The 15,655-nt window shown below is 33.9% G+C and overlaps 1 protein-coding gene across 1 annotated transcript in view; it reads left to right on the top strand.

Annotated features, from left to right (window-relative positions):
• LOC129219276 (C-terminal-binding protein-like) overlaps positions 1 to 15,655 on the top strand; it is a 329,042-nt gene that overhangs the window by 58,085 nt on the left and 255,302 nt on the right. Inside the window, exon 2 of the mRNA XM_054853608.1 lies at positions 3,444 to 3,504. The gene's annotated coding sequence lies outside the window, so the exon portion shown is untranslated. The remainder of the gene's footprint in view (positions 1 to 3,443; positions 3,505 to 15,655) is intronic.

The following is a 15,655-nucleotide window of genomic DNA, read 5'->3' as shown; positions in this document are numbered from 1 at the left end:
CGCTACTTTTTGCACACTACGGGGAACATAGAGCCTTTTTTTTTTTGCGGGCTATTTTAATTAAATAAATAAAGCTCGCGATTTTTTGCATGATCTTTGTTTCTGTTACGGATTGGCGGTTAGGTTAGGTAGATACAGAGATAGATAGAGATTGAGTGGACAAAAAATGTTTTTGTTCGAATTAATACTGATATAAATAAAAAAGATTGTTAATTACTGTTAGAGGTAGATATGCGTAGATCGTATATCTAGATACATAGATAGACAAATATAGAGGTCGATATAAAAGATGGACTGCAAGAAAGACATGCTCGTCATTTAAAAATCTTCAACGGGGTGTCAAGGCCCCCCCCCCCCCACACACACAACCATCATGACTTTGAAAAAACAATGCTTTCACATAAAAGTGGGAGTGCTTTTTGTTATTTTTCGACAAAAATTGCATGAAAAATACGCCGTTTGTCTCCCCTCCCCTCCTTTAAAGTATTCCAAACGACGGAACTGGAGATAGATCTAGAAAGAATTTTGTTCAAACTACTAATGATATAGATATATGTAGATTGATTGATACCGCTACGAAATTTATTTAAGCAGCCGCCGAAGGCGGCAACATTGGCGTAAAAAGGCGAATGATAATACTGATGCATAAAGAAAAACATTGATTAATACCGTCGCTAAATTGTCTAAGCAGCCGCCGAAGGCGGCAACCCAGGCACAAAAAGACGAATGGCGTAAAAAGGCGGACCAGCTGGTCGCCGAAGGCGGCTAGTATATATATATATATTTGCTGGGAAGCAACTGGAAATACATCATGTAATAAGAAATAAAAGCTATCGTCTGCTACATTTACATGTTTTTATCCTTCTAACAATCTTTGGCGCCTTTGTCCTTATCACGCTTCTCAAGGAGAACTATTCTTGTTCCGTTATTGAAAAACGGCGTGATACGCATATTGTAAAAATTTTAAGGTGCCAAATAAGCAACATTGTTGATGTGAAATGAAACAGCTGTTTTTATGGTCAAACAGGAAATTTTTTTCATTCAAAAAGTGATTATTGGTTAAAATTTAATAAATTATGAAATAAAAAGAATTTCCAGTAGACTCTCAGATAGTTTCTAAAACACCGTGAAAATTGTAAGTTTCTTCCGTTAAAACTTTTTGAGAAAAAGGTACGTAAAGTTTAGCGATTTCATATTACACGTATGCGGAGTACCGACTCCCCTTAAAATACGTCCTTAGCTTGTCGAACAAACCGCCTGAATACCTAATCACCAGAACACCGTATAATAATTTAAAAGAAAAAAAAATCCCTTTCATAAGTTGACAGACATCTTCTCGAAAGAAAAAAGTCAGAGCACCAATCGTTATTGCTGGAATGGATAAACATCTTTGACCACTTGTCCAGGGGCGGATCTAGAGGGGGGCCATGGCCCCTCCCAAAGCCTTGTGATTGAAGGAATTTTTTTAAGAAGAAAAAAAAAGAAAAAATATCCTAGGAGAAGATAACAAAATTTAACACATGTGTTTCACTGAAAAAGTATAGGCTTTAATTGGAGATAAATTATATCCCTATCCTCAAAACAAAACTTTTATTTCCAAATTTTTTCTCCGTCTTTTACATCATTTCTTGATTCCAACTACAGACGGACGATCTCTAAATGCTGCTGTTCTCAGAGTATACCTATTGTTCTCAAGACCAAAGAGAGCCTAAATTTTCGTTTTTATGGCTTTAATTTCGAAACTAGAGGGAGAACTCCTTTTTCCCATGCCCTTTCATAAATGCCTTGATATGTAGCAAAAAATTGCATTTTAAGTCTTTTATTTGGAAAAAATGTCAACGGAAACTAGCTTATCCAGCCCTTATCACTTAACTTGCTTAAAAGCAATTTAAATGAAATTTTTTGGGACTTTATTTACAAACGAGTTTTGATAGGACCCCTCCCTCCCTAGTTTATATCGTGATGATAGTTTTAAAAGAAGGCTTTTGGATGAGCTCACGAATCTTCCATCCCTTTCTAAAATATGTAAAAATATAGTTAAAAAAAGAATTGTTAGAGCCTCAAAGGCAAAATATTTCCATCCCAGGAAGGATTCTAAGCACCTTCACACTTCCTTTAATGTAAGCAAACATTACCTAAAGGTGCATTTTTAGGCTGGACAGCTGAAGAGTTAGAAGAGCACCTTTCCTTTTCTAACTTCTCAATGTATAATGACAGAATATTTTGGTTTCTAAGCTTTATTTTCAAAAAGTATTTTGGGGACAGCGCCCGAAACCTGACCTTTCTCCGTACATCATCAAAAATATAGATAAAATGCGTTTTTAGTTTCCTGATTTTCAAAAATTACTGGGAAATTAAAATTTTGAAACATTTTCGAGGGAGATTTCTAAATCCACCCCTCACCTAATGTCTCGATACCCCAAAAATTGAGTTTTTAAAACTTCATTTTAATAAAATTTCTGGGGAGTTCGCAGTTAGTTCAAAAATTTCGGATGGCCCCTCCCAAAACAATCGGCTGGATCCGCTACTGCACTTGTCTTTAGCTGATTTAATCCAGTCAACTTGGATGAACTGTAATCACGCAGAAAGAGTTTTAACGCAAGATTTTATTTATTTATTTATTTTTTTTTTTTTTCGTATAAGACTATACACTTCCTTGCCAAAAAAAAAATCTGGCTCACACTCGCCACGATCTTTTCAACCTTTTCTCTTCCCTCCGACCTCATTTTCTCCCCATTTCCTTATTAAAATAATTTTTGTCTCCTAACTCTAATAACGATAAATTTATAATTTAAAATTGATTTCAACATACTTAAAAACGCATTTAACTATTTTCCTGCCCAATTTAGTCGCTTGGAGTTTTCAAATTCGAAGGAAGAAGACTCTCTTAAAGGGCATTTTTCGTAGGCTTTCGAATAAGACTAAAAGTGAGACAGTATGATCAAATAGTAACCCTACCCCCTTATTATGAAATCAGTTTTAATATTTATACACATTTCAAGTTTTGAACTTCCTTAATCAAATAAGTAGTTAACAGCTGCATTTTGCGACTCGTGCTTCTTATGGTACAGTATGAAATGTAAAAAAGGCTTGTTAAATGTATGATTTTTTTTTTTTAAGACTATGCTATAGGTTTAGTACATCATAATAAATATACGTTTTAGGGCGATCCGTTTTAGTACATTGCACCGAAAATTTTAATGAATATTCTAATGTTAATTTGAGACTTGCTTTATCGATCATCTGACGACCCTGGTCAATCAAACATTCTTCAATAGTGTAGATGTAGATTGCATAGAAGTGTGTAATACGTATGTTTCTTTTTTTTTTTTTTCGTCGAATCTAAAGTTGAATTTGTTGAAACGTTACCGTACGCAAAACTATTTTATGATATATTATTTTTGATCAACATTAAGTACATTGATATATTTCTTTATTTTCAGATTTTAAAGAAATAAGTGGATTTTAATAAAATTTAAGAAAAGACTGCCGGTTTCAAAAAAGGTAAGAATATTTAACTTGTTATATAAATATGCTTGAGTTTGATAAATATTACCAAACGCTATTTCTCGCCGTAGTTATATATGCTGCTTGGATGTAACAAAAATTTACTAAAATTATATTTGTCTCTCTTAAAAAATTGTGCATTACTTTGTGGTATTTATGTAGCAATTATCTTTGGTCGATTCTATAACAAATTAATTAGAACATAGAAGTGAGTTTTTTAATGAGATTTCTATACGGTATAGCTCAAATTGAATTTTTAATTGTTTGACCTTCTGCATGAACAATGAAAAAGTATACTAAGAGTTAATAATAACTGGACTTGTTTTTGCCTATTCAGTTCTTGGGAATGTTCTTTTTTTCTTAACGACAGTGTAAGGAAAGGTCGCCTAAGTATGAAAAGTTAACTCTAAAGTACTTTCTAATTTGCATGTGTGTGGGGGGGGGGGCTACCTTTGTAGGTATGCAGATTGCAGAGCTTATGAGAATGACCTTGAAGTATGTTCGCATCAAAGAGTGAACTTTGATTCTCCCTCTTTTCCCTTTCTTACCTCTGCAAGAATAATACTGATAACCACACGATAGCCAGTGATTAATTGAAAATTCTTTTTCTTATTGAATTCGAATGTTTAAGTCAAAGCCGCTAGATGGCGGGGCAACAGCATACAGATGGAAATGATCATGTGCGATTGCGAAGTGAACCTTGATTTCTCTGAAAATGACTTGGGGGAAAAAAAAGAAACTGCTTCAAGAGGAAGAAGTGAGAAGAGACGCTCCCTTCGGCGTAAATAGTTCTCTCATTAGGATCGATGCTGCGGTGATTGTTGGCTGATTTGAAGTTTTTTCCTGTCCGTATTAAAAGCAAAAATACGCAAAAAAAAAAAAAAAAATTGCCTGCTTGAAAAAATCTCATCTTTACTGAGCATGAGAGACATTGATATTTGTTCGAGTGCGCTCGTAGAATATTTTATTTTACGAGCAAACTTGTCCATGAAGTTCACAGCTGATTTTCGTTTTTTTTTTTTATGATTTAGAATAATATTTTTATGTTTTAATTTATGGCAATTTGAACCGAACTATTTAACTTTTACTGGATAGTGTTAAGCTCATGTACACCCTGTATGTGTATATGGCAGAAGCAGTGGCGCAGCGAGGGGGGGGGGATTTGGGGTGAAAACACCCCCCAGAGCCATTGGTTTTAACATAAATACAAATTCTAATACAGTAGTTTATCATATCAAAGAGATGTTTTGATCAAAAAACTCCCCTCAGGAGCATTTTTGATCAAAACCCCCTCCAGAAGGTATTTTTCATTATAAAAGAAAAACCCTCAAGAGGGTATTTTTGATCAAAAAAAAAACCCAGAAGGTATTTCTGGCTGCGCTAGTGGGCAGAAGCATAGTGTATGTTTCGGTCGGATATTTAATGTTATATCTATTCCTGAAGTAGCTTGTTAAAAGCGATTATGTCTTCAAGTATCTATTCTGTATGTGGCTCTTCAGTCGATGAGGTTTTTTAATCTCGCGTCCCTGATGATTTGCTATTACGAAGTTTCGTGTACTATGATTGGCAAGTGAAACTTGAAGTATTAATAAACACGGATGCCTCCCCTTCAAATGCACTGAGTACCCTCAAGGCCCCTAAAAAAGAGACCTAAGACCTCTTAAAACGCCCCTAAAGTATTCAATGGCGCAATCTGCGTCATGACCCTCATCCCCCGTAAGCCTTGTAGGCAACTCTGAACAAAATTTTTAATTTCAGCATGTTTCAAAGATTTTCTCTGAACATAAGAGAATTTTTAACTTCAACTCCTTTTTTCAATAAAGAAATATTACTTATCCCTAGTACCTTATCAGCAAATGGTGTTAAAAGCACGTGTTTTTTAACTGAAATTTATAAAGCAATAAATGCATCACTGAGAGGTAAGGGGCATTCCTTAACTTTTCTTGAGAGTTTGGAAGGCGAGTGCGACAATTTAGATTATAAGGGGAGAAGAGGCACGTTGGTCGACTTTTCATTTTTTATCTTATCAAAAAATTAAACTGGCCGTTTGATTTTCTAAGATGAGTTTCAAAAAAAATTTGTCATCCTTGTTTTTATGAAATTAGTTCATTAAATGTTTTTAGGTTCATTTTCAAGCAGAATCCAGTTGAGGGGACCAACGTGTCTCATGCCTGGGGTAGGTTGATCCGCCTTATGCAAACAAACTTTGGTACAATTTAGTGAATTCCATTTGCTATTTTTATGCAAATGAGTTTATAAATGTCGAATTTGTAGAACACTATTTCAGAAAGCCGAAATACTAGGCTGTAAAAAGAAAGTTTTATATTAGAGGCAATGTTCTTTTTAATGATCCGTTCATCAGAGGACCGTTCATTCTTTTGATCCGTTCATTCAACTTGTTCATTTAAAATGTCACAAGCAATCTCTCTACACGACATACTCACGTACATTCGAAATGTTTCATTCGATCAGCAATATTCTTTGAAGGAAAAATAACTAAAATCATCTAAAAGTAGGAAAATATGGCTATGAAAAATGAATTTTAAAAACTTTATTCTGGTTTAGATGTATAAAACAATTTATTTTGTAAGATATTTCTCAGTTCCCGATTGGTAAAATATGTTTTCCATTCCAAAAATCGCAGTTTCCATTTCAGGACGTCACAAAATTAAGTTATTAAATTTTACTATATAAAAAAAACTAACTTTGTTACGGTGGAAAATTTACAAAATTGAACTTACGTGAAATAGTGCACTAATTCTAAATAGAAATAGTAGCGTAGTATGGTCACAGGTGAAAATAAAACAAAAAATAATTTTCAATCTGTACTTTAAGTTGCATTTTTAAACAAAAAATGTAAATCACGAAATAACAGAGAGAACTACGAAAAAGAAAAGAAAAAGGCTACAATATCAAACACGAGAATAAATAAATGATCATTAAAATTATGTATCTTAAATAACATAAACTTAACAAAAGTAATATAATCATACAACGCCGACTTTTTACATCAAAACTGGCGTAAGGTGTCGAAACTGACCTTTTTTGACCCCAAAACAAACATCTGTCAACCATGACATCTACCAAAAAGAAAGAGGTGCGGTTCTTCAAATATTTTTTTCCAGCTACACTACTGTATACATACATAAAATATTACCAATAGGTATAACAAAAAAAGTAACAAATAAATTGTTAGCTCAGCCGAGTACCAGATAATTTAATTTAAAAAAAAAGGCTCACCTAAATATTAAGAAGCTTCAAAATTTTCCACGGTACCAATGAGAACAGAAAAAAAAAAACCACACAAACAACAATTTTTTAAATGGGGGAAAAATTAGGCAGTAAAAATCCTTATTTAAAACCTCTGGATAATGGAAATTAAATGTAAAATTAAGCGACTTGGAAGTCGCCAAGCAAGTTAAAAATGAAGTCAAATCAATATAGATGGTAGTTGATAGGAGGGATGTTATAGAAGACAGAAAAATCACCAGAAAAATGATAAAAGGTGCTTTTGAAAATAATTTTCGCGACAGAAAGTGTGAGAAGGACCAAACAAGTTACAAACATTACTAATGGATACATGGGAAAATTGCAAATGAAGAACTGCAACGGTTCAAGAAAAATGAGGAATAAAGCAGAAATTATAAAGGTTCGAACTGAATATATTGTACTTCACTGAGAAATAGGAAATTTGAGATTGATTAATGAGTTAAAAATTTGAAGATAAATGTATTTCAAAAAAAGAAAATGCGATTTTATCACATGCATCAATGCAAGGTTCCAAACTGGTCACCGTTCAAAAGAACGCCGTTCATTTTAAGGATTCGTTCTTTTTGACCCGTTCGCTCATGAACGACACATCCCTATTCTATATTAAATTTATTACAGGACTTGAAAGTTCAAAATGTATCATTTTTAAACCATTATACTCGAATTTATGATTTCAAAAGCGAAAACACTTTTTAATCTTCCTATGCAATTCTCGTAAAATCTTCGTTGGTAACTGGAAATTCCATAGAAACTTTAACCATGAATCAGGATTTCGTACGTATCGAGTTAGGGATCGCTAAATCGATCTACTGCATCGATCTCTCTTGATGTTGTAAGTTACGTCGCATCTATAGCTTCCGTCTAACTGGAAGAATGAACTATTGATTTTACATTGTTCCTGAATTTCTATTGAAGTATATCAATATCAGATTATCTTTTCGAACGAGATTGTTTTAGTCCTCACGTGTTTAGGGACTATTGTGTAGCAAATTTCTATCTCCCTCCTCCTACTTGTCATAGAAATTATTAAATATGTGGTATAATTCGGTGAATGGACCGCAAGCTCATATTGCAAAATATATGGGGTTTTTCATTTCACTTACGCATATAAATGAAGTTCTTGAAATAGTGTTTTTCTCAATTTATATTTGTTAATATCTTCGAGTCCAAATAATAGTTCATTTTTGTCCGAACAGTAAGTAGCGAAACATACTTCCTTATTTATCATGGTGTTTCATCCTTTTCCGCTGCGTCACAACTCGAAGCAAACTGCGATTTCGAGAAGAATGAATAGGAAATGCTCGCTAAAAAGATAAAAATATGTCGAGCACACCGTCTCTCTCTCTCTCTCCTTCCTTCATCATTCCTCCTCACCACATTAGGAACTTTAATACTATAGTCCATTTAGCGAGAGCTGATAGTGGACGTAAACAAAGCAACGTGACAATTGGCGTTACCGCTGTCTGCTTGGCGCTGGGATGATTGAAAACAGTGCCAATCAGATAAGCGAAATGTCCGCGCTTTCAATGCGAACAGCATTGCCAATCGGGCGAGTAAGTCATGAAAGTAGTAACCCTCTTTGTTTACTTCCTCTATCAGCTCTCGCTGAATTGAGAAAAGAGGACAGAATTGAAAAGTAACCCTTTCGTTTACTATGCGGAGAAAGAAAAATCCCCCCTCAGGCCTGCATTCAGATCAGTGCTTACCTTCTATTTCTAAATTCCTTCGGCTCTGGGGAGTAAATTTCCCTTTCTTTTTGTAAAAGGTAAAACTAGGCTTAAGAGTTTGCGCGCAACTCAACAGAATAGTAAAAAAAATTTTGGAAAAAAATAGAACCGACTTCAAAATTGCTCTAAAAAGGGAAAAATAATTTTATTCTTTAAACACCATCGATAATACTTTTAAACATAATTTTTGAAGTTGGCGCAAAAACAAAAAGTAAAATCCAGTGTAACCATGCTTCGTTCATATTTTTTTCAGAAAATCATCGAAAGTTAGAAACGAATCATTTATATCGTTACTCAAAGATGCTGTTATCAATGCATAATGTATGTGGTAGTAAAGGAACTAGGCCTGGTAAAATTTATAGTTGTAGTTGAATTATGGCGGTGAATGATCTGTTCTATCGTTTTTGCGCCAACTTCAAAAATTATGTTTAAAAGTATTATCGATGGTGTTTAAAGAATAAAATTATTTTTCCCTTTTTAGAGCAATTTTGAAGTCGGTTCTATTTTTTTCCAAAATTTTTTTTTTCATCCTTTTTAGTGTAAATGTATATATTTCTGTAAAAGTAAGAAGTTACCATCATGAAACTTTACCCTTTTTTTTCCTAAAAATGCTACATACTAAAAAAAAAAACTATAAGCACATCTTAAACTTTTAGTGATTGACACTAAAAATGTATCTTTACCACTTGAGAAAATGCCGGAATTTTCCAGAGTCGGAAAGATACAGAAATCAATAGAACATTCGAGAAAATACGAGAAACAGAAACGAAATCTTAGTTAAATTCACTTTGTCCTAGTCGTGATTTGAACCCGGGTTGCTCGCGTGGAAGGCGAGAATTCTACCACTGAGCCACCGTTATCCACGGAAGGTAAGCGCGAACTTCGTTACAATATTTAATCACTTAATAGGGAAATTGCATGAAATTTATGGTTTTTGCCCATAACTTTTTTTTTAAAGAACAAATATGGTCAAACAAAGTAATGGGACCTAAGTTGAGCCATCCCCTATCCATTAAAGAAAGAATCATCAAAATCGGTTCACTAGGTGAGACGCTGTGAGTGGACAAACAAAAAAAAAAAAAACATACATACGGTATGAATTGATAACCGCCTCCTTTTTGAAGTCGGTTAAAAACACTAGAGTTATCAATGTTTTGCTAAACTATTCCTGTATAATTGTAACATAATTTGTTGGTTGTGCATTTTCAATGCTATTTTGCTGTCATGCTTTAATGTAATGCAATAGTTTTATAAAAACAGAGAATTTTTTTTTTTTTGCACAATCTGTCCTTGTAGGATCGGATCTCACATGGGTTGGAGAGATTGCTCTAAAAACTTTAAAATTGTTAACTACAATAATAACACTTCAAATGACATTATTGTAAAGTTTTTGTACCCAACCATTATTATATGGAACTAAATATTTTCAAGCAATCATTAATGAATCAGAAAATGCACAATTTTAGAGAGAATGCTGAAATTGTAACTGGTATGCATCACTACGTGCTTGATGATGCTCCCAATCGGAAGCTGTCAAAATTTAGTAACTGCATCCTGAAGATAAGAACAGAACGCTGTACTTCTTTTCTCTGTTAGGGCCAAAGCAGTTCGTATTCATGGTATGCTGATATATTACGTTGATCAGCATTCGTCAGTTTCACTTACCCATCGTTCGAAATCCTCATACCCTCTTTCGAGTTCATCACTTACATTTTTACTTGAATTCGTCCCATTTAGCTTTGAGAATACAGGCAAAAATCCAAAATAACTTTAAAAATTAGTTTTTTATATGCTTAACCCCCGCTTCATTTTAAATCTGTTGCATATTGGGTTCAAGATATGATTCTGCCTTTTCCTTTAGTTAATAAACTCCTCTGTCTCCAATGTGTGAAGTTATTTTCTTTTGAAACGTTTTACTTATGATTCTGCCTGCTGAAAAAAAATAATTGGACTTCGAGTACCGAGTATTCAATTTTAAATCAAAAACCAAGTGCAGTTATTAAAAATGAAAAGGAAACAAAGGCGCGGAGAGAAGTATCAAATCTTCCTTTTTAAAATAAAATCAATCCATTATTTGGGGGGTTAAGGTCAGGAGAAAGAGGGCAATTGCTCCTCTCCTTAGCTTTCAGAGACGTAATATATTTATGCTTGCGTAAGTGTTTCGTATGTTTCCATAAAATATTTATTGAGTGCATCCTTTTGAACTCCTCTCCCCCGGAATGCTTGGAAATGCCAAGAATGTTAAGTACATTCTAGGAAAGTTAAAAAGCATAAAACGGATAAAGAGAATTAGTTTTCAAATGTACGAGGAAAAACTACAGCGTAGACTTTTATGAAAATAATGAAGAATGAAGAATCAAGAACAAAACAATGAAAAATATGTTCCACAGCCAAAAAGAAATCAGCGTGAAATTCCTTCCCGGGATTGTTAGAAGCGGTTGTGAGGAAAGCAAAACTTCCCGCTTCCAATTTCATACCCTTAATTTCCACATTAAATATATTATCTTGTCACTCCAACTTATTTAGCATTTTTTTTTTTTAAACATACGTATGCAATTTATTTCAGGAACTTAGTTGCACGTTTGTTTCCCCACATCCGTGTACAACGCAACTGCTCAACTTCCGATTTTAATTTTTAAAGATTTTTTTTTTTTGAATTAAATATTTTTTTTCTTAAATTTGGTTCGTTCATTTTTGAAACCAAGGAAAACACGCAAGCGAAGATGCGCGATTTTACTGCTTTCGCGGTCTCACTAATCCTACCTATTATATCAATTACTTTTAAATAAAAAAAAACCGCCTTCAAAAAATACCCAGGAACTAAAAAGCAAAAAATAACTGTGATTACATTTACATTTTATTTCCTACCCAAACAAAGAAATAAAATTTATTTTACAATTCCAGTACAAAAATCAACTAAACTAAACACCGAATTATAAAATAAACACTGATCACGGGACGAGGGAGCGCCCCGCCAAGAAAACCAAACGTCAGCAGCCAAAAGAAGCAAATCCACCGCCAAAGACGAAAGAAAATAAAAGCGCCCAAGAACAAGATTACACGACAGAACAAGTTGGGGTTTTTTGGGTTTTTCACCCCTCTGTATCTCAGCCCCATGAAGACCCCCCGGAGTTGATTTTTGGTACACTCAATCTCTAGGGGCCCCTGACGCCGTAAACCAAAATACAATCCCCTGGACCATCAGGGGGAGGAGGTATTCAAGTTATAAAATCGTTGTTCAAAAACGTTTTCGCTTTCTTTGACAGGGCTACAGCCCAGACGAAAAAAGGAATGAAGCTGAAATTTCGCTCACACATTCCTTGTGCCCTACTGATGTGCCATTTGACACCCTCCCCTTCCCCCCTCGTTTTTAGCCCCCAAATTGTACCTTCGCGGGGTTCTATCACAGCCCCCCGGGGGGCTACGGTAATGATTTTTTATATACATATTCTTGGGGGGCCATTGAGTATATATACAAAAATTCAACCCCCAGGGACATCATGGGCCGGAACAGTTAACGTTTGAAAATCACTAATTTTCCCTAAATTCTTATGTACTTACTCTCAGCTCATAGGGTTTGTTTATCTCGGACTGCAATTGCAAGGTTAGAACAGATCTAACAGTTATTCCAAAGTTGTCTTAGGAAATGAAATTCAATCAAGACTGAAACATATTCAACAGTTGCAAATAGACGTTAAATCGCGGATATCACAAATTTGCCACAGCGACTGCGCATGCGTGCAGACTTAGCTCAATGGGCTTTCTGTTTTCAGATTCTATGTTTGTTTATACTTAAGCAGAGAAGCAAATTAATGAATGAGATTAGAATGCTGCCCCCCCCCCCCCACCACCAAAGTTTTGCCGATACGAAATTTCCTTCCCTCTGTTTTTCAGTTTTGATATATTTATGGAGGGAAGAAATTTTAAATGTCGGCGCGAAGCTAGAGTTAAACCATTACAATATTTTACGTGAAAAATTATATGAAACTGTACGCATATGAATACGGCACATATACACATATAACTTTTTAATTGAAAGCGAAAAATAGCACTTTTATATTGATTTGCTTATTTTCTAAATTAATGGATTTTTCACAAACAACACATAATGAATTGAAAATATATGAAATACGTGTGTGGATATCCGTGCTTTGCAATAATTTGTTAGCTCAAAATTTTTTTTCAATTAATTTAAGCAAGGCTTTTAATGAGCTTAGTCCGCGCATGGCAAATTTGGGATATCCGCGATTTGACATCGAGTAAAGTTGTATAGATCTTCTGACACATTCAAATTTAAAATATTTAATGGCTTAGTTTTTTTTTTTTTTTTTTTTTGCTTGGTGATAACATGCGTTATTTCGTTTTTTAAATGAACTTTTAAACAAAACTAGGTATTAAACAAGACAAAGATTTCTATCAAGAAAAAAATACATCACCAAACAATTAAAATTATCCCATAAAACGTAAAATAATCCACGATTTAAAAGAAAATGTAATTAAACAAAAAGTGAAAAGCCTGATTAAAATGGCCCTCAAGCTGTAAAACATTTAAAGAAACCTTCATGAAAATGTTGAATAATCTGTCAAATAAAGAAACTGTAATAGAATTTATTGCGAAGTTGTAAAATACTCGAAAACAATATAATTTAAAATATAGTATTTTATTATCAAAGAAGTTTTCTTTGCAACAGAGAGGATACAAGGATTGCAATAAAATTTAAACCGCTCAATTCTCGCAAAATGAACATAGAATCTTAATAGTCAGAAAATAACTTGACGTAAAATTAGGCTAGCCATTATTGTTCCTTAAAAACACAAAACAGCGTTGTTTCAATTGAAAATTTTCTGACTTGAAGTTCTCAGTTCTAAAAATACAGACAAAGTAATAATATCAATGCAAAAAGATGTGATATCTCATGAAAAACAACCCTGTTGTAAAAATTTCCCAGCCAAGAAAACCTTTAACTTTTCCGCACAAAAAAAGAAAACTTGCATCTTAAACCCAAAAACCGTCAGTCATAAAAAGTTATGATATCTAGTTTGCCCGCCAAGTATCTGCCAAACTATCATCCTCCCTCTTCTCCTTTTTCATCACAGCTACTTCCATTAGAACCTCCTCCCACCTTCAACTCCTCAGAAATATGGATAGATCTTTTAAATTGTTTATCTTGTTTGGTGGGAAGCTTTTCAAAGTGAAGTGGTTGCTTGTTGAGCAAAACGCTTCCCGCCAAACAAGATAAACAATTTAAAAGATCTATCCATATTTCTGAGGAGTTGGTGTGAGGAGGTTCTAATGGAAGTAGCTGTGATGAAGAGGGAGGATGATAGTTTGGCAGATACTTGGCGGGCAAACTAGATATAACTTTTTATGGCTGAGGGTTTTTGGGTTTAGGATGCAGGTTTTCTTTCTTGTGCGGAAAAGTTAAAGGTTTTCTTGGCGGGGAAAATTTTACAACAGGGTTGTTTTTGATGAGATTTAAATTACTATACGATGAATTATTTTAAATACCTAACTAATTATATACGATGTCTTAATTTTTGATAACCTTTTGAAGTCGGGGCCTCCTATAAACAACTACATAACGTAACTGACAACCCACCGAATCCTGAATTAAACACTAATTTAACAAAACGCGAAATTAGTCTTTAAAACTAAACCTACTCAGTTACGTTAGGTAGTAGTTTATAGGACGCCCGGACGTCAAAAGGTTATTGAAAATTAAGAGATCGTATATAATTAGTTAAGTATTTAATTTAAAATAATTCATCGTACAGTAATTTAAATCAGTGTTTGTTTATTTTATAATTTGGTGTTTAGTTGATTTTTGTACTGGAATTGTAAAATAAATTTTATTTCTATGTTTGGGTAGGAAATAAAATGTAAGTGTAATCACAGTTATTTTTTGCTTTTTAGTTCCTGGGTATTTTTTGAAGGCGGTTTATTTTTATTTAAAAGTAATTTATTTTTTGATTTTTAGTGGTGTAAATAACACGGCGAGCGTCTCGGAGACTTCCGATGACTGTGAAGAAAGGCTTTTTCAAATGCGTAATTATGTACAAAAAAAATTGTCTTCATCATTTGTTCATCTTTATCAAAGTTTGCTTTTCGAAACCAAATGCAAAAGTCACTAAAAAAAACGAAATAGCTTTAAGTTTAAATTTGTAAAATTGTAAATTTTAGAATTGTAATATTGTAAATTGTAATTTATGTTTCGCAATTAGTGTCATGTAACTCGTGATAAAAGTCGCATGTTTCTTCACATGGCCCCACTATGGATGAAGATTAAAAATTCCACTAGAATGAATTTCATGTTTGCTTCAGAGAATCCTTAATTCAAAATTTTCATTATCATTACTCTTAGTAATATATATTTTTAGTACTTTCTTTAATTATAGGTAAAGAAAGTATAAATCTTTGTTTTATTGCATTTGTTTATCAATGGGTTTTATATTTAATCGTTTGTGAGGGAAATTGCATGAAATTTATTGTTTTACCCTTAACTTTTCCCTAAAGAACAAATAGGGTAAATCAAAGATTTGGAACCGAAGTTAGACCACCCCCAAACAAAACCACCACTAAACAAAAAAAAAAGCATAAAAACCGGTTTACTAAGTGAGACGATATACAAAGTTAATAAAGTACAAATCGATTTAAATGTGAGTATGATATTTGAAGAGGTCCCTCAATTTCATCAAACATGAACTTGATTAACATTAGACCGCCGAGGAACTATGCTGTTTCAAACAAAAAAAGACATTTCCTTATCGGTACAGGCAGGGGCGTGCACAGAAATTTTGGAGCCCATCACAAATGACTTTTCCGGGCCCCTCTCCATATTGTTTATCATATTAGTTACAAAAATATTGGGGCCCCTCCAGGCTCGGGCCCGGGCCAACAGGTGTCCCTCCCTCCTCCCTGTGCACGCCCCTGGGTACAGGTGTCTTCGAGTATTTTTGGAACATTGAACAAAGAAAACACAAATCCGACGAGTTCAGAACCTCCTCCTTTTTTTGAAGCCTGCTAATTAATATAACCCTAATTTCAAATTGAACTGGCGGCATCGTGAAATAGTAAATCCAGAATATTGGTCAAACTTGAGAAATCATACACAGTTATAATGTATATTATTGAAGAATATAAATTAAATCGT

The sequence above is a fragment of the Uloborus diversus genome, chromosome 3 (assembly GCF_026930045.1).
Source record: "Uloborus diversus isolate 005 chromosome 3, Udiv.v.3.1, whole genome shotgun sequence".
NCBI classification, from domain to species: domain Eukaryota; kingdom Metazoa; phylum Arthropoda; class Arachnida; order Araneae; family Uloboridae; genus Uloborus; species Uloborus diversus.
Note: the sequence above shows the minus strand (reverse complement) of the source record. Positions and strands in the feature narration are given on the sequence as shown.